The sequence below is a fragment of the Petaurus breviceps genome, unplaced genomic scaffold (assembly GCF_028583685.1).
Source record: "Petaurus breviceps papuanus isolate PSGF00001 unplaced genomic scaffold, PetGlider_PUasm1.0 90630, whole genome shotgun sequence".
Lineage (NCBI taxonomy): Eukaryota > Metazoa > Chordata > Mammalia > Diprotodontia > Petauridae > Petaurus > Petaurus breviceps.
In genome coordinates, this window is record NW_027187291.1 from 232,074 (window position 1) to 254,663 (window position 22,590).

Sequence of the window (22,590 nt, forward strand, 5' to 3'; positions counted from 1 at the left end):
ACACACACACACACACACACACACACACACACACACACACACACACAGCACCACCACCACCACCACCACCACCACCACCACCACCTCTATCTCTCCTTCAGCCAACTGATTCAGTCTTCCTCTACCCTGCCCTCCAAAAATACCATCCAATAAATCCTTGGTAAGAGGTTGGGAGGAGACGGGGGAGTAGAGAGGAAGGTGTTGGTGTTTTCATTCTATCCCAGGCTGAAAGGTCCTGAAAATGTAACAGCTATGTGTGATGTTCAGCCAGACAAACAGCTAAGCTGTCAGAGGTGAGGGGTGGGGTTGACCAAACAACTTCCCCAACCCCTGCCCCATCCCATTCTTCCCAGCTGCCTCTAAGAAAGACTTGCTCAGAGGGGCTACCGAGGCTCACTATCTGGAAGAAAGGGGAGGGGTCTCTGGTGCCTCTTGTCCCTCTCCCTCAAGTCTCAGTATTTCCTCTGGGAAAGGAATGTGGGGTGGGCAAAGGAGGGAGGTGGGGGAAGGGGGGCCAAGAGCTTCAAAATACCAGGCGTTGCTGAGATTCTATTCTAAGGCTTCCTGCCACAGGCGCCCTACCTCCCCCCACCCAACAACCTCTCCCAAGTCCTCCCCCCAAAACCAAGAACGACCCAGCAGACTTTCTGGCACCCCTCCTATTTGACCATCTCCCCAGCTTTCTCTACCCCTCAGGCAATCCATCCTAGTCTCCTAGGATGAACAAGGGGAACTGTTCCTGGGGAGGAAGGGATGAGAAACTATATTATACTCTCATGCCTCTCATTCTGACCCACCTTTCCTTAGAGCTGGTACTAAAGGGGGAGGTGAACTAGTCTTTTCTGCAGTCTAATGCCAGCCTCTTGTTGCAACTGCTCTCTTTAGAATAATAGAATGTCATCTTCAAAATCTGACACTTCATTTTTTTTTCCATTTTTAGATAGTGATATAGATTTTTCCTTACATCAAGTCTAAATTTATAACTTTGCACCTTCTACCCATTGCTCCTACTTCCGTTCTCTTTGGCTGAGCAGAACAAATTTTTTTTTCTCTTCCACATGACAGGCAGCTGTCATGTCCTCTCTTCCCCCCGAGTTTTCTCATTTCCAGGGAAAATATCCCCAGTTCCTTCAGCTATCCTCATAGGACATAATTTCTAGTCCTCTCATCATCCTGATAACATTAAAAAAATTTTTTTTTCTGATAACACTTCTTTAGCTTATTAGCAAACCTTTTTAAATTGTTGAACCCAGAACTGAATGTGGTACTCCAAATGTGATCTGATTGTCAGAGTAGAGTGGGACTATCACTTCCCTAAATCCTGGACACTGCCTTGTTTTTGTTTTTGTAGGCAATTGGGGTTAAGTGACATGTCCAGGGTCACACACCTAGTAAGTGTCTGAATCCTATTTTGAACTCAGGTCCTCCTGACTTCAGGACTGATGCTCTATCCACTGCACCACCTAGTTGCCCCCCTTTTTTGTTTTTGTTCGTTTGTTCATTTTTTATACTTTGCCTTGTTTATTAAATGATTTCAAGATCTAGTTCTCCTCCCCAGCATGCTTTCTAGCTTATCATTATCCTTCTCAAAATGTGGTCCAGATCAAGGCAGAGTACAGCAGTACTATTATCCCCATAACTAAGGACACAACTTCCCTTAATGTTGCCTTAAAATTAATTGCATAATTAATTGCATTCATTTTTTTCAGCTGACATCACACGGTTGACTCATACCTAGTGTGGAGTCTATTAAAACCCCCAGATCTTTTTCAGACCAGCTGCTATCTAACTATACCTGCCCCTTCTTATATTTATAAAGTTGCCTTCTTAAACCCAAAAGTAAGACTTTACATTTACTACCAAATTTAATCTTATTCCATTTGACTCAACATTCTACTTGTTCAAGGTCTTTTCAAATTCCTTCCCATTCCCCAATGAGCTAGTCATTCTAGCTTGGTGTCATCTTAAAATTAGAAGCATGCTGTCTATTCTTTTTCCCATATCACTAAAAAAATGTTAAATAGCATGGGGCAAAACAAAGATCCCTGGGGAACTCAACTAGGGAACTACGAACTGACATTAAAACTATTAATGCCTATTTTGAAGATGTTCAACCAGTCCTGTTTAGCCCACATCTCTTTATCTCTTATTTCCTGCAAGGATAACATGAGCAACTTTATCAATGTTTTTCTAAAATCTAGGTATCTTCTACCACCTTCAGCATTCCTATGATCTACCAGCTTTATTAGACATGGAAATTAGTTTAATCTGGCATGACCTATTCTTGAAGTCATTCTGGCTCTCTGTGATCACTTCTTTCTTTTCTGGATATTTAGTTACCATCTCTTTATCTCATTCATTCCCCAATAGTATGGGGCACTCAGGGAGGACTACCACCTTTGGTGTCAGGGCTGTCCAGCCATTTTCAGGGCTGCTTATTTATCTTTGGTGTCTACCTTCACTCAACTCTCACCTGTGGCTTATGTGGCATTGGTCCTCTTTGAAAATGAAGCTCAAACAACAATTCTCCAAGACTTTAAGTTTCTTTGGGGGAAGCAATGGGGATTAAATGACTTGCCCAAGATCACACAGTTAGTAAGTGCCTGAGGCCACATTTGAACTCAGGTCCTTCTGACTCCAGGGCCAGTGCTCTATCCACTATGACATTTAGCTGCTCCCAAGACTATAAGTTTCAAGGAAGCTGCAGGTCTTCCCTGGTAGAGGAAGTTCTTCACTGAGGGCTCCTTATCCCCAGTAAAATAACATGTCTAGTCAACATAATATTAATGACAGAGAAGCCTCATGGAATTGTGGGTAGAGAGATGATCTTGGATGGGGCAGGCAGATCTTTTTCAAATCTTCTCTCTGATCAAGACAGGTGATGTGACCCTGCACTTATATTCTCATTGCCCTGGGCAGCTCTCTAACTTTCAAAGAAGTTTCCAATTTGCTAGTTTCCTTACCAGGAAGTTCCTTATACCAGTGAAATAAAAGGTTCAGCTCCTGTCCCTAATAATCACAGCTGACTTTATATAGCATTTTACAGCTTACAAAGCACATTCTATGTGTATATCATTTAAACCCCACAACAATCTGGCAGGGTAGGTACTAGAGGTTTGGTTATCCCAGTTAAGGAAATTGAGGCTCATATAGGTAGTAACCTGTCCAGGGTCACACAGCTAGAAAATATCAGATGTAGGATTTGAACTCAGATCTTCTTGACTCTAAATCTAACTCTGTCCATTTGCCCCTCACTGCCTCTCATTTGAGCCTCCTGACTTCTCCTGTAGGATTTCTTTTCCCTGTCCCATAGTGATCCTTATCTTTTAGAACCTTGGGGTATAGGTGAACCTGGCCACCATTCAAATATGTAACAAAATTCTTTACCTCTCTAAAATCAGGGAGACCTAAGAGCAAGGGTTGAAGGGTCCTACATCTTGTGTGGAGCACATGGTTTGGTTGAGGCAAGGACTCCAGAGCCAATAGAAGAACCACTTTGACAGACATTCCTTTGGGCTGAGCTGGGGGGAGAGGGAAAGGGGGTAGAGAAGGAAGTCTTACCCAGAGACTGGAGAATGGAGGAGATGACCTTGAAAGAAGGAGAACTTCCCTCTAATCCAAGGGCCAAGAGATAGAGAGAGAGAAAAAGGAGGTTTGGGAATGTTGATAGTAGTTGAGGGAATCACCCCCTTTTCCTTCCTTCCTTCAATCTGATCCCCTTCCCTTCCCAGAAATGCAAGCTCAGTGTGGGTTGGGGTGGGCTGTATATCTCCATTAATCACCCTAAGTACTTGGTCTAAAGACCATACAATCCTGAATAACTACTTATGCAGAGAGAGACAGAGACAGAGACAAACAGAGAGACAGAAAGGGACAGAGACAGACATAGACAGAGAGAGAGAGACAGAGCCAGAAACAGACAGACAGAAACAGACAGAGACAGAGGCAGAGAGGGACAGAGAGACAGAGACAGAAACAGAGACAGACAGACCGACAGAGACAGACAGAAAGACAGCTAGACAGAGAGGCAGAGAGGGACAGAGAGACATAGATGCAGAGAGAGAGACAGAGCCAGAGAGTTACAACATTAAACACACTCCAACAGCCACAGAGCATCACAAGGGTTCACTATACTGGAGCAATGCTCCAGCCCATGAGCGTGCGCACACTCATGCGCACACACAAGCGCACACCCATGCACACATGCACACACGGACATGCACACACACACATGCACACACACACACACACTCCAAATCACACCCAGTCCCACAAACCAAGCCAATTGCGCATTCAGCAGGCATGTACAAAATGTGATACCAAACAAATTCCATTCATGTTCCATCCCCGTGCCTATGAACCCCTGCCCCAGTCCCCTCCTTCAAGGACAACCACCCCCTCAGTCCCTTCCCCGCCCTTTTACCCCACAATGGGAGCCTGGTTCCCAGCACTGCCTGTCCCGTGGCTCCCCTGCCTGACATGCCCCAACAAGCCAAGCCACTAAGCCAGCCAAGCAAGACTGTCTAGTCCCTGCACCCCTCTCCCCACCCCCACCCCATCTTCCCAAGTCACAAAGAGCAAAGGAGCCCAGAGGCAAGGGGATAACCAAGGTGCCCCTTTGGAGTCCCCCTTTGGGGCTTGGTCTCCCTCTGGTTTGCATTGTTGGGTCACTCTTCCCACATACTCAGCATCCCCAGTGATTGTCCTTCAAGGTTCCTGGGGTAACACCTGGGTTCAACTTTCATCTTAACTTCTGATCTGCTCCTACAACACTTATGATCAGGGACTTGACTAGCAGCCCCCACCCTGGTTGACTCCACAGATTTATGAATCTTCAGCTCTCATATAGTTCCCTTCTGTCTCCATTCATACATTTCCTCACACACTCATTCATTCCTTCAACAGACACTTATTGAGCAGGTACTACATCAATCACCATCAATCAATAAATCAACTAGCATTTATAAAGGCTTCCTCTGTGCCAGGCACTGTGCTCAGCTAAGCACTGGTGAGAGATACAGAGAGGCAGAATCAGATCTTGTCTTCAAGAAGCTGGAGGTCTAATTGGAGAGACAATACACAAAAAACTTTGTGCCAACAGGATATAGACAGGATAAACTCACAATAATCTCAAAGAGAAGGGACTAAGTTTAAGAAGAACTGGGAAAGGTTTCTGGTAGAAAGCAGGACTTTAACTGAGACTTGAAGGAAGCCAGGACATGCAGATGAAGAGGGAGAGCATTCCAGGCAGGACAGATAGCCAGTGAAAACGAAATATAATATAACAAATTCTCAGGACAGCTAGGTGGCTCAGTGGATAGAATACCAACCCTGGAGTCAGGAGAATCTGAATTCAAATCTGGCCTCACACTTGATACTTACTAGCTGTGTGACCCTGGGCAAATCACTTAACCCTGAATGCCTCAAAAAATATACTCTAGTTCTCTATTCCTAGATGGATAGTAGGAGAGAGATGCATGTATATGGAAGAGGAAAGTTCTTGCCCAGAGTTCCTGGGCAATGGGACCAGGAAGGTAGGGTACAGGCATATTTTAATTATCCCAACAAAGATATGGGAAGGAATAGGAGAGTAAAAAATCGCACAGATAACTCAAAACAACAAACAATGTAAAAGTTATTTCTATTGTATTTTGCAAGGATATTGAGACACAGTAAATACATTCAGACACACAGGTAATGAGCAAAAGGCACATAAATGGACTGATAGATGCATACACACAGATACATTTAGATACACTCAGACATGATGACACACTTTCAGTGCCACTGAGTTGGCTCCCTACCCACAGAACCTGGGAGAATGTGGGGGAGGAAGCCTCAATAACCACTGAGCTTATTCACTAGGGTTGGAGTAGAAGGGGGCTCTAGACAAGTAACCCCAGTCTTCTCCCATGGCATCTATAGGACACTAAGGCTTCGTCCATCTGAGGTTCCCAAGATAGAGAGGGGAGGATGGCAAAGGTGCCAGGTTGGCCCAGTCCCCTATCCCTACCACTGCCACAGCAGTGGAGCCAGCTTCCCCAATATGAAAATAAAGGGGAGGGGCCTTGGAGAGAGGAGGAGAAGTCAAGGGAGGGGAGGAGAGGCAGAAGGCAGGAGGAGGGAAATAATCAGCCTTTCCCCACAGGCCTAGATGACCATGGAGCCCACAGCTTGTGAGAAATGAGCAGTTTCAGAAAGGGCGAGTCCTGAGTCCAACCACAAAATAAACATAAAGGCATTTTCTTGGTCATATGAGGAAGGGGGAGGGGAAGACTTGCTTTGAATCCCCTCCCCCTTTACCAGGAAGCCTTCCCAGATTAACTCCACCCTTTACCTTCCCTTTTATCTCTTCCTCTTCTTCTTCCTCCTCCTCCCTCCTCTCCTTCTTTTCATCCTCCCCTCCCCCTCTCTTCCCCCTCCTCTTTATTCTTCTCTCCCTTCTCTTCCTCCTCTGCCCCACTCCCAGCACCAATATCCACAAAGTTAACCCTATTCCATAAACACATGCTGTCAGAGTTGGCTAGGACCTTAGAGATGATAATTGAGGTCCGACAAGGGAAATGAATGACCCTAAAGGCAACAAGTAGCAAAAATCAGACACAAATTCATCTTCTCATCCCCAGTCCATTCCTTTCTATTACCTAAATACTGCCGTTGTTCATTTTTCCTCCATCGGTCTCCTGGGCACATGACCTAGCTCCCTTGTTTGAACAGGAGTTCCCCAAAGATGAGATCTAGATCCCCTTTCCCTCACCCCACCCTCACCCCATAGTCAGTCAACTGCCAAATCTTATCATTTCTTTCTCCACATCATTTATCACATCTCTTCACTCACATGGCCACCACACTGCTGTAGGCCCAGTCATCTTTCTCCTGGACTATCCCAACAGCTTTCTCCCTATTTCAATTCATCTACCTCATAGCTACTAAATCGATTTTCCTAATGTATAAAGCTGACTATGTCATTCCCCTACTCAATAAACTTCTCTATTACCTGCAGAATTAAATATAAATTCCTTTCTTGCACATTTAGAGCCCTTCACAACTTGGCTCCAATCAACCTTTCTAACTTTATTATATATTACCCCATTTTCTATACTCCAGCCCTGTCAAACTGGCCTTCTTACAGTTCCTCACACCTACCACTCTATTCCCCATCTCCATGCCTTTGTAGTGGCTGTGCCCCTTGCCCAGAACACACCCCCTCCTTACTTCTGCTTTCTTGGCCACCTTCTAGAGAAAGCCTTTTCTAATACCCAGATACTAGTGTCTCCTTTATCACTTTGTATTTATCTTTATAAACTTATATATGTATATATTTTCTCCCCTGATAGAATTAAGATAGCCAGCTAGGTGGCACAGTGGATAGACTGCCAGACCTGAAGTCAGGAAGACTCATCTTCCAGATTTCAAATCTGGCCTCAAATGCTTGCTTGCTGTGTGACCCTGAGGAAGGCACTTCACTGTTTACCTCAGTTTCCTCATCTGTTAAAATGGGCTAGAGAAGGAAAGGCAAACCAGTCCATTATTTTTGCCAAGAAAACCCCAATTAACCTTGTTTGCCTTAGTTTCCTCAACTGCAAAGTGAGCTGGAAAAGGAAATGGCAAACCACTCCAGTATCTTTACCAAGAAAACCCCAAGTGGTTCAGATATGACTGAAATGACTGAACAACAACAATAGAATTAAGATCCTTGAGGGCAGAAATTGTTCTATTTTCTCTCTGTATCACCCAGTGCCCAGCACTATACTTGGTAAATAGTAGGCACCTGATAAATGCTTGTTGTTGGATTAAAAGAGCTCAGGGCATCAAGTGATTTACTACCTAAAAATTACTTCCACATACTACTTCCCTCTGTCATCGCTGCCCAGTAAGCACCCTCTTGTGGCTGAGATAGGTATGCCCAAACACAGATGTCTTATATGTTCTTAAGAAGGGACAGAGGCTAGGTGGCGCAGTGAATAGAGCACTGGCCCTGGAGTCAGGAGGATCTGAGTTCAAATCAGAGCTCAGACACTTAACACTTACTAGCCGTGTGACCTTGGACAAGCCACTTAACACCAATTGCCCTGTCTTCCCCCCTCCAAAAAGAAAAAAAAAAAGAAGGGACAGAGACAAAGGGGAGCACAAAGGAGTAGTAGCGAAGCTATGAAGGGGAGGAAGATGAGGGACTGGGAACAGGGAGGCAGAGGAACAAAGAAGGGGGATATTTACAATGTCCCAATCTTAGGAAGCTCGAGTCATGACAAGAGAGACACTTTCTAAGTCTGGCAAGAGTAACACTGTTACAGTTAGTATTATAAGAAAAATATACATGAACTGATACAAAGTGAAGTAAGCAAAACCAAGAAAACACCATGGACAGTGACTACAGAGATGCAAAAAAATTACTGCCATGAGATAATTAAAAACGAGCTTAACCCTAAAGAAGAAATATAATAAGCCGATTTCCTCCATGGCTTAGGCAGGTGGACCAGGGAGGGGGAAGCCCTTGGATATAAGGAGTATCAAAATATCCGGTTTTAAAAATGTATTATTTATCAGTTTTGATGATTTTTTTCTCTTATTCTTTTTCCTTTTTTTTTTTTAAACATTCTTTGTTATTAGGGATGGTTCTCTGGGATAGGGAAGGGTAAGGGATAGAGGGGGGAAATCTTGGTAATATAAAAGAAAAGATAAGAGTGAAAATCTATTTTAAAAATAAGTAATGAATGAATGCATAATGAGGTTATGTGAACTTTGTGTTCATGACTCTGGGGTCCAAGGTATGCATTTGAGAGGTAGATTGGAGTGAGTTGGGGTAGAGAGGGGTCAGGGGAGGGAGGGAACCTGCTGTGATGGATGCAGCCTATGGCCATTAAACAAGACAAATGTAATTGGTCCACACATAGGTTAAACATGGAATACCAGGTTCCACCAGGATTTAATTCTAACCAACTGAACCCCTCACTGTGATGCCTAAAATCCAGTCATCATCCTCATCCTTCATTGGCTCCACCCTAGACACCTCCAGATCTGATTGTTGAGCTTCCCTTAATCTCACCAAGAACCAGGCCTCTGCTCCCCTCTGCCCTTCTCATCTTTGATTCATGTGTTGTCTTCCTCCATTTGAAATGTAAGCTCCTTGAGGGCAGGTATTACTTGTACTTATCCCCAGCTCTTTGCACAGAATTTGGCAAATAGTAATCACTTAATAAGTAAGTCTCTCAATCTGTCCAGCCAGATTTTCATAGTCATACAGACAATGCATATGTATATGTGTGCTTATTCATATAACACACCCATATTCATCCAGACATGTAGTGTTGTTGGAAGTGAAAAGAGGCTGGGACTTAAGAGTCAGGAGATCTGGGCTCATTCCCAACTCCAACATACACTAGTTGTATGATCATGAACAAGTCATTTCATTTTTCTTAGACTTTAAGTTTTCTCATCTGTGAAAATGCAGATAATACTTGTGCTATCTACTTAGTGCTTTTAGATAAGTACTTTGCAATTCTTAAAACACCACAGAAATCTAAATTACTGGTACCAGTAACATCTGACCACACTAACACAGTCAGGTGTCTGTGGAAAGCAGAGCCCCCTGCTGGCACAATCCTAGCATTTTTTCTCTCCCTCATACCAGCCAGATTCAGGCTTCCCTTATTCTTATCTCCAACTTCCTGGTACCCACATTCCTCATTCACCCTGAATACAATTGCTCAGTTAAGCCCAGGAGTTTACAGTACTCACCCCACAGATCCAGCCTATTGCCAAGTCCCGTCATTTCTACCTTCACCTTCTACCTCTCCTATATGTCCACTTCTCTCTGCTCACATAGTTGCCACCCTGGTGCATGAGCTCATCATCTCATTCTGAGAATATTGCATTGGCCTTCCGGTTGGTTTCCCTGACTCAAGCCTCTCCCCATTCTAATTTATCCTCTACTTAGCTGCCCAAGAGATTTTCCTAAAGCACAGATCTGACCACATCAACTTCTTACTCAATCAACTCCAGTGGTTCCCTTTACCCCCATGATCAAATATAAAATGTTCTCTTTTGGCATTAAAAACCTTTCACAAGGGGTGGCTAGGTGGCACAGTGAATAGAGCACTGGATCTGGAGTCAGGAGGACCTGAGTTCAAATGTGACCTCAGACACAACACACACACACAAAAAACTAGCCGTGTGACCTTGGGCAAGTCACTTAACCCCAATTGCCCTCCAAAAAGCAAAAGAAAGAAGGAAGGAAGGAAGGAACAAAGGAAGGAAGGAGGAAGGAAGAAAGAAAGAAAGAAAGAAAGAAAGAAAGAAAGAAAGAAAGAAAGAAAGAAAGAAAGAAAGAAAGGAAGGAAGGAAGGAAGGAAGGAAGGAAGGAAGGAAGGAAGGAAGGAAGGAAGACCCTTCATAAATAAGTTTTACATGATTGCATATTTATGACATATCAAATTACTCACCATCTTTGGGAGGGAGAAAATTTGGAACTCAAAATTTTATAAAAAATGAATAGTAAAAATTATTTTTACATGTAATTGGAAAAAATAAAATGCTATTTTAAAAAACCCTTCATAACCTGACTCCTTCCTGCTCTTCCAATCTAATACTTTAAGATATAGCAACACCTGCCTTCTCACCATTCCTCAAACACAACATCCCACCTGTTGTCTTTAATGCTCTGTGACTTTTCCCTGGCTGTCCCCCAAGCCTAGAATTCTCTCCTTCTTCTCTTCTACCTACTTTCCTGGCTTCAAGACAACTCAAATCTCACCTTCTGTAGAAGGCCTCATTCCCCACCTCACCTTCCTTTTGAGATGTCCTTCTGCCCACTCTGAGCAGATTTTGTATAAACCTCATTATTTACCTTGCTGTTTCCTCCATTAGGATGGGAACTCCTTTACAGCAGAAACAGTATTTTTTGCCTTTTCTGTGTCCCCTGTGCTTCGCACAATGCTTGGCACAGAGTAGACTCCTAATAAATGTTTGATGACTAACAAATTGAAGTGGGAGGCAGAAAGACAATAGAAAGCAACAATGAACTTAGAGTCACACCTGTTCAGTCATTTGCAGTCATGTCTGACTTTTTCTGACCCATTTGGGGTTTTCTTGGCAAAGACACTGAAATGGTTGTGTCATTTCATTCTCCAGCTCACTTTACAGATGAGGAAACTGAGGCAAAAAGGGTTAAGTGACTTGCCCAGAGTCACATAGCTAGGAAGTATCTGAGGCCATATTTGAACTCAGGAAGAGGAGTCTTCCTGACTCCAGGCCCAGCACTCTATACACTATGGCACCACCTAACTGCCCCCCCAAGTCACAGCCTAGGAGTTCAAATCCCTCTTATTAGCTGTGTAATCTTGGACAAGTCATTCATCTCTCCAGTTTCAGTTTCCTCATATGTAAAATGAGAGTGGACTCATGAGATTGGACTGGTTGACTTTTTGAGGGCCTTCTCAGCTCTAGAGCTACAATCTAGGACACTAAGTTAGATCGTTGGGGAAAAGAAATAATAGAAGAAAGCTAAATTCCCATTCCCAAAACAACCAGATTATTTAAAGAGAACACTGTCTGGCCTGGGTTATGGCTAGGGACAGCCCTGTCTAGGCAGGGGAATGATGGAAATAACCTCTCAAGGCTCTTCTCCAAACTACTGGACAGGGCCTCCCAAAGTCACTGATCCCAGAATGAAAGGGGACCTTCTCTAGTCCCACCTACTCATTTTACTGATGAAGATATTGAGACCTAGAAAGATGAAGTAATTTTCTCAGCGTCACCCAGCTAGGAAATAGCAGCACCTGGGTCTCTGAACTCCAGGCTCAATACTCTTTCTCTGCAGTACTTGCCCAATCTTCCCCACTCCCACCACCCTGCCTCTGTAGACCAGTTTCTTAAACTTCTTCCACTCAAGACCCCTTCAGCAATTCTTAAACTGTGGATCAAGACCCCATAGCTCTTTCTTGGCCTGATAGAGACAAAGGGGAAAATTCCAAGACCAGGATTACTCTGCTCTGCCATCGGGGTCATTTGATAAGTCTTTCCAGTTTCATGACCACCAGGAGAGAAATGAACCCGGGCAACAGGTGCATGGGCAATGAGGAGCAAGAGGAGAAGTCAGACAGAGCCAAGGCTAGGCCACACCTCCCTCCCTGGGCAGGTCTAAGCAGCTTCCATAAGTTTCCTCAGGGCACTTAGGGCTGCTTGGTAAGGAGTGGTTCTCAGCCCTGCCCCTGAAACTACCCACCCCCTCACTCCAGTCCCTTCCCAGCCTGTGCCCAAGTCAGCCCGTCCTTCTCCTCCCTGTTATCACTCAATAGATTTTCTCAAGCACAAGCAACTGTCTCCTTCTGCCTTAAGCCACAATGCCAACATCACCCTCATCTGAGGATCTTTTCTGGAGAAGGTGGCTCACCAGTAACAACGTCTCCTAAGTATGAGTGCCAACATGCAGATGAAATCCTGAGCTGAGGTCCATCCCTAGCACTGGCTGTCCTCATCCCCTTCCACTGGGGCAGGAGGAGGAGAGGTGTTAAAAGAGGGGCTGTCTGAGAGGGATGGAGCAAGAAAAAGGAAGAGGAACAGGCCTTTTTTAAGTGCAGGGCACTGTTAAGCATTTTGCAAATAGTATTTCATTTGATCCTCAAGGAACAACTTGAAGAACACACTTTCAGAATAAGAACCTTCCCATAATCTCCCTGGTTATGGGACAAGAGCTCTAGAAATAGAAGGGCTAAAGATTAAGTCCCCTTCTCTTCTCAGGACAGGAATAATTTTCTTCCTATCCACCTCTATCTTTCCCCACTCCTCCCCTCCCCCCACACCAAAATTATCTTGTGATTTGCTTATCTATGTATATGTTGTATCACACTATCACCACCACCTCCAGTAGAATGTAAGGTCCTTGAGGGCAGGGAAAGCTTTCCTCCTAGTCCCTAGCACTATGCCTTGTGAAAAGTAGAAGTTTAACAAAGGCATAAAAACTTGAAATGAGCTTGAGATGTCTTCCTCATCCTCCAAATACCCATCCATGCCCTGCCCTCCTTTTCCTGGCCTCTGTCAACCAAGTAGTTACAGCTTCTGCCAACCCACAGAGACACCCATGGAAGGGTAGTAAACATCAACCCTCAGCTCTAAGACTCCATGCTTTCCCCCCCTCTCCAGATTCCTAAATTCCTGGTATAGAGTGCTGGACCTGGAGTCAGGAAGACCTGATTGTGATCCTGGGTGAACCATTTAACCTCTCATATGGATGTAAACAAAATAGAAATGAGATGATTTTAGGAGAGAGGGCACTAGCAGTTAGAGAGATCAAGAAAGGTTTCACCTAAGAAGGTGAAATTGACTGGACCTTAGAGTACATGAAGGTGAGCAATATATTTAATAACAAGTCTGAAAAGATAGGTTGGGAGCAAGTTGTAAAGGACTTTAAATGAAAGAAGAGGAGCAGTTTATACTTGACTCAAGATGTAACAGGGAACCAGTAGAGAGTCTATGGAGCAAGGGAGTAACATAGTCAGACTTAGACTTTAGGAAAATCACTTTGGCAACTCTGTAGAGGACAACTTGACATCTGAGTTAGAAGGATATTGCAATAGCAGTGAGGTGGCTCAATGGATACAGCACCACCCCTGGAGTCAGGAAGAACTGAGTTCAAATCCTGATTTAGACACTAACTCTGTGACCCCAAGGCAAGTCATTTAACCTTGTTTGCCTCAGTTTCCTCATCTGTAAAATGAGCTGGAGAAGGAAATGTCAAATCACCCCAGTATTTTTGCCAAGAAAACCAAACCAAACCAAAACAAAAAAAGGGTCATGAAGAGGTGGACATAACTGAAGAATGACTGAACAAAAAAGGTCCTGAAGTAGGGTGATGGCTCTGTGGGAGAGAAAGAAGATGAACGATTTCAGAGAAATTGTGGAGGTGGAAGAGACTAGATTTGGCAACTAATTGAAGAGATGGGGGAAGGAAGAATGAGGAGTCAAAAGGGAAGATGATGAGATTGTGAACTTGGGTAACTAGGAGAAAGACGGTGCCTTTGAAAGTAGAAGAGGGTGGGGCAGCTAGGTGGCTCAGTGAATAGAGCATCATCCCTGGAGTCAGGAGAACCTGAGTTCAAATTGGGCCTCAGACACTTAACACAAAGCTAGCTGTGCAACCTTGGGCAAGTCACTTAACCCCAGTTGTCCTACCTTACCTCCTCTAAAAAAGCAAAAAAGAAAAAAAGTAGAAGAGGGTAGGTCTGGGGAAAGGCATGATTTCTGTTTCGGATATGTTGAGTTTAATGAGGGGCCTATGGTACATTCAGCTCGAAATTTTCAATGGGCAGGCAGGGGTCAGCAGGACTAGATCTCAGGGGAAAGACCAAAACTGTGTATGTGTACACATATACATACCACACACACATACACACATGTATATGTGTATACATGTAAATATGTGTGTATATGCATGCATGTGAACATGCACACACATATACACATTAAAAAGATAAATCTGAGAGTCATTAGAATGAGATCAAATGAGACAATATGCATAGTTATTGATAACCAGAAAGAGCTACTGATTTTTATACATTTCCCCACCCCGACACAATCTTGTTCCCTCACCTTTCCCCTTTGTAAGTGTCTTGGAAGCAGGAATTGTTTGGGATATTTTTTTGTTCTTTGAGCCCTTAGCACAGTGCCCTGCACAAATGCTTAATAAATGCTTGTTGAAATTAATTGAATATTTCCTCTCAGAGAAGTTCAGGAATATCCTGGTCTCAGGAGACCAAATTCATCTAGGTTAGACCCCCATGTGAGAAAGGGGAAAGGGTCTGCTTCCTATTTGCCTATTGGCCACCAATCCTCCCTAACCCACCCCCCATTTCCTGAGCTGTCTCCATCCCTAAGGAAAACATAGGAAAGGTCAGATACCAGGATCTAGATTGAGGTTGAGGAAAGAAACTCCATTTTTAATTATCCAGAGTCATGATACAGATGCAGGCACTTGGCTTTTCCTCTTTCTTCACTTCTGTGAAGTGGGGCAGATGGGTGCTGGGAAGAGGCCTTGATTAGACAGAGTTGCTCAACTGTTATCCCTTTGCAAATAACTCCCAGATCTATTTATCTAGCCTCAGTCTCTCTCAAGCTCCAATCCCACATAATCAGCTACCTACTGGACATTTCTGAATATATGTCTTCTGACTCTAATTTGTTCAGTCATTTAAAGTTGTGTCTGACTCTGTAACCCCATTTGGGGTTTTCTTGGCAAAGATACTAAAATGGTTTGCCATTTCCTTTTCCAGCTCATTTGACAGATGAGGAAACTGAGGCAAACAGGGTAAAGTGACTTACCTAGGGTCACACAAGGTACTAAGTGTCTGAGCCCAGAGTTGAACTCCATTCTTTCTGACTCCAGGCCTATCATTCTAGCCACTACACCACATAGCTGCCCTCAGTTCTTGTTTAGAAACTTCAAAAAGGTCAAAACAGATCTCATTTTCTTTTCAGCAAAATCTTTCCCTCTTCCAAACTTCCCTTTTACTGCATAAAAGCACCACCATCCTCAGTCATCCAGGCCTGAAACCTCATTGTCATCTTCAATTCCACTCTCACTCATCCAATATATCCAGTTATTTGCCAAATTTTGTCTTTTTTTTTAAACCTTGACAACATCTTATAGAGGTCTCTGCACTCTGGTTATCTTATTTGAGGCTGTCATCACCTCTCTTCTTGATCATTTTCATAATCTTCTAACTGGTCTTTCTGATTCAAGTCCCTCCCCATTCATCCTCCACCCAGCTGCCAAAGCAATTTCCTTAAGTGTAAATTTAATCAGGTCACCTCCACCCCCTCAAGACTGCAATGGCTCCCTATTACTTCCAGGAGGAAATATCTCCGGTCATTTGTTTAGTATTTAAAACCCTTCCTGGAGCTTTGCTACATTTCTTGTCTTCTTACTCTTTGTTCCCCTCCATACACTCACTCCATTACCCAGAGACACTGAGCTACTTCCTGTTGTGTGCACAGGACACTTATCCCTTTTTACTGGCAGTCCCCCATGCTTGGAATGCTCTCCCTCCTCATCTCAACCTTTCTGCTTCCCCAGCTTTCTTCAGGACTCAGATCAAATGCCACCTGATGGAGGAGACCTTTCCGGGTCCCCTTAACTGCTAAAACATTTTTTTTTAATGCTTTATTAACTTCTGATTTACATCATTCATTTCCGCCAGATTTGGGGTTACAAATTTTCTTCCCGTTTTTCCCCTACCCACCTCCCCAAAATAGCAGTCCTACAGGATATCCCCTCCTCCAATCTGCTCTCTCCTATATTTTCTCCCATACCCCCTTCGATTTTTCCAGTGGATCTCTATGCCCCAGTGCCTGTATATCTTATTTCCCAACTACATGTAAAATAGTATTAATAATAGTATACATATATATATATTTTAAAACATTTGATTTTAAAACTTTGAATTACAGATTCATTCCCTTCCTCCCTTGTCACCCACCCTTACTGGGAAGAAAAGCAGTTGAGCATAGGTTGTACATGTGTAGCTAATGCAAAACATTAACATTGCAGATATATTGTAAAAGACTGATCATATTTCCCTTCCTTCTATCCCACCTCCCACTTGTTCTATTCTCTACTTTGATCCTGTCCCTTTTCAAAAGTAGGTGCTTCCAACTTCCTCCCCAGCCCGCCCTCCCTTCCATCATCCCCCCTCTCATCCCTTCCCCCCCCACTCTCCTGTAGGGTGAGATACCCTATTTAGTGTGTATTTCATTTCCTTCCCAAGCCAAATTCAATGAGAATAAGGTTGACCCATTTCCTTTTGCCTTCCTATTCTTCCCCTCCATTGTAACCATTTTCCCTTGCCTCTTCTATATGAGATAGTTTACCCCATTCGGTCTTTCCCCATCTCCTCTCATCATATTCCTCTCTCACCTCTTAATTCACCTTTTAAGTATCATCCCTTCCTATTAAATTGGTCCTGTGCCCTCTATCTATGTATACCTGTAAAAAGATATACACACATTCACATATGTATTCATATGCCCACATACCCTCCTATATAGGCATATATATGTATAATTCTATTCCCTTCAACTATTTTCATACTGAGAAAAGTTTCATCAGTTACAATGATTGTTTTTCCATGTAGGAATGTTAATAGTTCAACTTTGATAAGTTACTTATGATTTCTTTTCCCTGTTTACCTTCTCATGCTTCTCTTGCTTCTTGTATCTGAATGTTAAATTTTCTATTCAACTCTGGTTTTTTCATCAAGAATGCTTGAAAGTCCTCTATTCCACTGAATGATCATATTTTCCCCTGAAACATGATACTCAGTTTTGCTGGGTAGGCGATTCTTGGTTTTAATCTCAGCTCCTTTGACCTCCGGAATATCACATTCCAAGTCCTTTGATCCCTCAGTGTAGAAGCTGCCAGATCCTGGGTTATCCTGATTGTGTTTCCACAATATTCAAATTGTTTCTTCCTGGCTGCTTGTAATATTCTCTCCTTAATCTGGGGATTCTGGAACCTGGATATAATATTCCTAGGAGTTTTCTTTTTGGGATCTTTTTCAGGAGGTGATCGGTAGATTCTTTCAACCTCTATTTTGCCTTCTGGTTCTAAAACATCAAGGCAGTTTTCCTTGAGAATTTCTTGGAGCATGATTTCTAGGTTCTTTCTTTGATCATGGCTTACAGGTAGTCCAATAATTTTTTAATTATCTCTCCTGGATCTATTTTCCAGGTCAGTGGTTTTTCCAATGAGATATTTCACATTGCCTTCTATTCCTTCATTTGTTTGGATCTGTTTAACAGCATCTTGATTTCTCATAAAGTCATTAGCTTCCATTTGCTCCAATCTAATTCTGAAGCAATGATTCTCCTCATTGAGCTTTTGAGATTCTTTTTCCATCTGGCAAATTTGGCTTTTTAAGGCATTCTTCTCCTCATTGCCTTTTTGAGCCTCTTTTGCCATTTGAGTTAATCTATTTTTTAAGGTTTTATTTTCCTCAGTCAGGCTGTTGACTTTCATTTCATAATTTTCTTGCATTGTTCTCATTTCTCTTCCCAATTTTTCCTCCACTTCTCTTATCTGCTTCTTAAGGTCCTCTATGGCCTATAACCAGCTCATATTTCCCTTTGAAGCTTTTGGTGCAGGAGTTCTGATTTCACTGTCTTCCTCCTGTTCCATGCGTTGATCCTTTTTGTCCCCAAAATAGGAGTCTAATGTTGGATTCTTCTGTTTGCTTTGTTTCCTTTTCCTGGTCATGTTGCCACTCAATTACTTGACTTTTGGGCTTTTTGCCACAGTAGGACTCTGCTACCAGACAGGGGAGCTTTGTACCAAACACTGGGGTTTTCTCGGCTGCCAGAGGTTGGGTGTTCTTGCTGAAGCCTCCATATGCTCTGGCAAGCTGGACACACACCCCAGGACTTCTACCCCAGACTGCAATCCAGATCCAAGCAGGTCAAAGCAAGAGTGATTACCCCTCAGACTGGTCGCTTGGTCCCCCTACACTCTGCAGGCCAGGAGCTGAAGCTGCCACATGGGGGTGGCTGCACAGCCAGGCATCCCTCGCCCCGGGGCAAAAGCCAATGCACTCCCAACTACTGGGTCCCAAAGTCCACGCTGCACTGACCTCTCACTTTGTCCTTAGCATCTATGTGTTGATAATTATAGAGACAGCCACAGCTGCTGGTGATCTGGAGTCCCTCCAGCCGGGGGCTGGTCAGGCCCACCCTGGGGCTAAAACCTCTGGCTCACTCAGGCCTGGGCTCGGCTCCCAGCCCTGCCGGCCTGCTGGGCTGTCCCCTGCAGGAAGTTAGCTTCTCTGTGTCATTTTGTGGGTTCTGTAGCTCCAAAGTTTGTTCAGAATCCCCTTTTACATGAATTGGGGAGGTCCTGCTTCTACTCCCTAAAACCTTTCTTATTAAGGTTCCTTCCATCTACTTTATGCGTATCCTGTATGTACAACCCACAAATAAATAGTATGGGTTGTCTTCCCCATTAGATCAAGAGGGCAAGGACCGTTTGCTTCTTTCTTTGTATTCACAGTGCTTAGCACAGTGCCTGGCACACAGAAATTGATTAATAAAATGACTATTGATTGATTGATTGCCAGATCCTTAACACACACACTCCCATATCTTGTCTACTTCCACCATCACCTTACATTGCCATGAACTTGAAGTCACAACACCTGGATTCTAGCCCTGATTACTAGCTATGTGACCTTGGTCAAGTCATTCCCTTCTCTAGACTTTAGTCTCCTCCTCTGTGTAATGGACCATTTGATCTCTGAGGTCCCTGTCAACCCTGAAGTGAGAACACTAAGAGGAGGCTGGCAGGGAGGGGTGGGGGCAGCATCCCTGGGGCCAGACATCAGAAATGTCAAGTATGTGAAACATGTCAGCCGCCTGAGCTATGAATAGAAGAGGCAGGGCCATCTGGGGCAGTATCCCCTCCCCCTGCCATGCTAGAGATGAGGGAGGAGGGATCATGAAATGGAGCTTGAGGAGTAAGGCAGGAAGGAAGGAGAGCCTGGCTTGAGACTCCTTAGACAAGGATAGTGGGAGAAGGGGAAGAGCTAGAGGCCAATATGTAAGTAGGATACAAAATAATAAATCCATAGACATCTCCCATTGGGGAGTCCCATGAAGGAGAGGCTCTTAGCCCTTTCTTAGAAGCTTCGGAGCTGGACCCTATGCAACTCAGAGCCCTAAGTGGTTCGCCCCACAGCATGATGGGAGCAGGGAGGGGGTGAAACTAGGTGACACATACCAAGCCCTAGGATCTGTCAGACAAGAGGGCCCCTGCCCACAACATTCTCTGGTATTCATGCTGCTTGAGTGCTCTTCCACACGTGTGAGAGGGGTGTACTATCTGATGACTTGTAACCCCTTCTGTCCCTGAGGTTCTAGGTTTCTGGGGAGTGAGGCAGTAGAGACAGAGTAGAAGGTAAGAGAGGAAGAAAGCAGCATGAACCCTTCAACCCAGTACCTTAGTCCCTCCCTAACCTCTCAACAAACAAGTTCCCATCATGACACAGCTGAAACCCCATTCTACAGATCAGGAAACTGAGGCTGGGAGAGGTTAACTAACTTGAGCAGGGTTACACACCTAGATTAAAAATCAATTGATCCATTAATCATTCAATCACCTTAACAACTTGAAATAACTAACAAGATATTATCCCCTGATACCTTAACCAGGTAAAAACACTTCTATTGAATTAAACAATTAAAGGCTTTAGAATAGGCGCAAAAAGTCGTAATCAATTCTGTTTAGTCATTTTCAGTCATGTGTCAGACTCTTTGTGACCCCATTTGGGGTTTTCTTGGCAAAGATACTGGAGTGGTTTGCTATTTCCTTTTCCTGCTCATTTGACAGATAAGGAAACTGAGGAAGGCAGAGTTAAGTGACCTGCCTAGGGTCACACAGTTAGGAAGTGTCAGAGACCAGATTTGATGAAAATGAGTCTTCTAGACTCCAGGCCCGGCACTCCATCCACTGGGCCACCTAGCTCCCCTTGACTGTTGCTGTTCAGTTCTATCAGCTGTGTCTATCACCTAGATGCCCAGTGTAATCAGTTTAGAAGTCAAATGCTTTTGGCCAATCAGCTGCCATCTACAGAGCAGGCAAGCCAGCCTAGTGGAAGCACCCTGAGGGAGATCGGACACAGCATTTGCCGGGCAAATCAAACCAGGCTCCCCATCTCCCCCACAGGCCTTGATGGAGACAGCCCAGGACCCTGAAGCTCAGAAACAGGAATGAATTCAGTCTAGCCTCCTCAACCATCAACTTGGGAAGCAACCTCTGTGGAGATCTAGCCTGGCAAATGCTTCTATAGGGCCTACAGCCACAGCTACTGAAAACCTAGTAAGTAAAGTTCTTGCCACTAAAATCCTGGACACTGTCGTGTGATTTAACCTCTGAAACTGATATGATTTTATTAGTGGAAATAAAATTAAAGAAGAGGTGTTGCCATCTGCTTTGCTCCTGTACCCTAAAGACCATGAGACATTTCCATCTGACTTGTAGCTGAAACCTTCCCTATGTGTTTGTCTCTCTTCCAGATAGCTGGCACTGTCTTACTTTTCTATGTGTATTCTGAGCACTTAGCAATGCTTTGCACTCAGCAAGAGTTTAATAAATGTTTTATTCATAAAGTTATTGTTGAATGGAATAGAGTGATGTTGCCCAGAAAGTTTACAAGGGTTAATTGAAGAGATTTGGTCATAATCTATGAAACTTGTATAAAATCAGAAAGATAATTTGAAATGAAGCATTTGGTGTGTTTGGCAGCCTAGAGAGCAGAACCTCTGAGAAGGAATCCCTTGGCAGAGGGAAGAGTGAGAAGATTATTCTGGGTAAAACCCTTCTGTGTCTCTCTCCTTCTCCTTCCCCTCCCTAACCAAAGGAGGGCCTTGTGAACTTTGACAGGCCAGAAGATTTGAGGTTTCCCACTGGCATCCTAGTCCTGACAATGTCCCTGAAATAGTTCATGCAATGTCTTCTTCAGGAGCCAAAGTCAGATTAGACACACTGAGGAAAGGTGGCTTCAGGTCTCTACAAAGAACTTGGAAGAAAGTTATACTGACTCTCAAGAAAGGAACATTTAAAAGACTCTGGCAAAGGGACTCCCAAGAGGATCCAGTTAACCCCTTTGCCACATGCCTAATTTCTCCTATAATCCTCAGGCACTTATGGGAGGGTGTTACAGACTTTTAGAGGGAATGTTTTGTTCCTACTGTTAAACCCCTTTAAAAAATACATCCTAATTAAAGGATAATTAGAAATCTGACTGGCTAATTGATTTATTGTTGTTGTCACTTAATCATTTCTGTTGTGTCTGATTCTTCATGATCCCATTTGGGGTTTTCTTGGCAAAGAGACTGGAATTGTTTGCCATTTTTCTCCAGTTCTATTTACAGATGAGGAAACTGAGGCAAACAGGATTAGTGAATTGCCCAGGGTTTAGGAAGTATCTGAGGCCAGATTTGAATTCAGAAAGATGAGTCTTCCTGGTTTCAGGCTCTGCCCTCTATCCATTTCACCACCCAGTTGCCCTGGCTAATTGATATCAACTGATAATCATAGGGAAAGTACACCAGCGGGGGCTCATGAGCTATAGCTTTGGAAAGACATACGTAGTCCTAAAGGGTGTCTCTGAAGGGTGTCATAGTAGCAGCAGCGCTCTGGGTCCCCATCCAGCTAGTGCCAGTGGGAATCAGGAGAGTCATGCCAGAGGCTAGAGCCTGCCAATACAACACTTTCCACTGTACCACTTAGCTGCCTCTGTGAAGTCTAACTTCAGTCTTGTCCTTTCTACCATCTTTGGGTGAAACCTTCTTCACACTGACTTTTTCATCTTGAAGGGACAGGGAATATGTTGAGGGTGAAGGGAGGACTGGAGGTTGGAGGAGTGTGTATATGATGAAGCAACAAACACATCAGTCTTGAATAACTTTCTCATTCCTCTGACCCTCCTCCTAAAGCAAATCATATCTAGCTTTCATGACCAAGGTCAAGGCCTGCCTCCTCCATGAAAACTACCCTGACCTCTCCCTTCTCTGAACTCCTACAGCCTTTGAAGTTGTAGTATGCTCTTC

At 43.8% G+C, this 22,590-nt stretch overlaps 1 protein-coding gene and 1 long non-coding RNA gene across 5 annotated transcripts in view; one reads left to right on the forward strand and one right to left on the reverse strand.

Moving 5' to 3' along the window:
- Positions 1-22,590, reverse strand: part of ARHGAP23 (Rho GTPase activating protein 23) — a 131,174-nt gene that overhangs the window by 77,894 nt on the left and 30,690 nt on the right. The window lies entirely within an intron of this gene.
- The window catches only part of LOC138143106 (uncharacterized), a 67,400-nt gene that overhangs the window by 1,291 nt on the left and 43,519 nt on the right, over positions 1-22,590 (forward strand). For both annotated transcript variants that reach the window (XR_011163609.1, XR_011163608.1), the window contains exon 2: positions 20,705-20,857. This is a non-coding gene — a long non-coding RNA (uncharacterized lncRNA). The remainder of the gene's footprint in view (positions 1-20,704; positions 20,858-22,590) is intronic.